Source organism: Arachis ipaensis, chromosome B05 (genome assembly GCF_000816755.2).
Source record: "Arachis ipaensis cultivar K30076 chromosome B05, Araip1.1, whole genome shotgun sequence".
Lineage (NCBI taxonomy): Eukaryota > Viridiplantae > Streptophyta > Magnoliopsida > Fabales > Fabaceae > Arachis > Arachis ipaensis.
In genome coordinates, this window is record NC_029789.2 from 147,627,458 (window position 1) to 147,628,402 (window position 945).

Consider the following 945-nt stretch of genomic DNA (forward strand, 5'->3'; position numbering starts at 1 on the left):
GTACTGTGTGTGAAGAGTTAAAAATAACGTATTTTTAGAAATAATATTTTTTTTTTATTTTAGAAAAACACCTCAAACTTATTGCCACAGTAAGACCACTCAGATTGAAGGTTTCTATGCGCCACCCTGTTATACTCGGTTAACTATTTTTTGCATCAGAGGAAAAGCTCTTTTGTTCATTTGCCCATGTTACCAAATTACATTATTTGATTTTTTTTACGGTCAAATTGATCATTTCATCCTTTGCACAAATAATAAATTTTTATTATATCTAATTTATTTTTTCATTTTTTCATTTTTCCACTTTTTTAGTATATTCAATTGCAAATTAAAATTACATTGTATAAATAAATTATAATTAAAATAGTTTAGTACTGTAACATGATGAACTACAAGAGTTTTTTTTTTTTAATTATACTCAAATTTTTAATTTTTAACACAATCAAATAATATGAATTAGTTCTATGATAGTATGATGGTATTTTATTTTTATTTTTTTTAAATTGACCCTCAAAGGTTGTTTTGTTTTTTTTGAACATCAATTATAAGGGTATTTTAGTCTTTCAAAAATTGAGATTAATCGTAAAAATTTATTTTAGTTTTTTAAAAGTTAAGTATAAAGATATTTTAGTCATTTTTATATGCAAAATTTTAAATTTTTAATACACATACAATCTTAATTAATCATATAAGGGTATTTTTGCCTTTTTAAAATCAATGTTAAAAATTTTGTAGTCTTTTCAAATGAATTCCAAGAAAACTTCAGACTGGTTATAATGAAATTCAAATATTAATTTCTAATATAATTAAACATACTTAAATATGAAGGATATTTAAGTCTTTTTAAAAAATTAATACTAAAAATTTGTTTTTATTTGAGTTTTAAAGAGAATCTTAGTCATTTAAAACAAACTAAAAAAATATTTTAGTCTTATTAAAATCAAA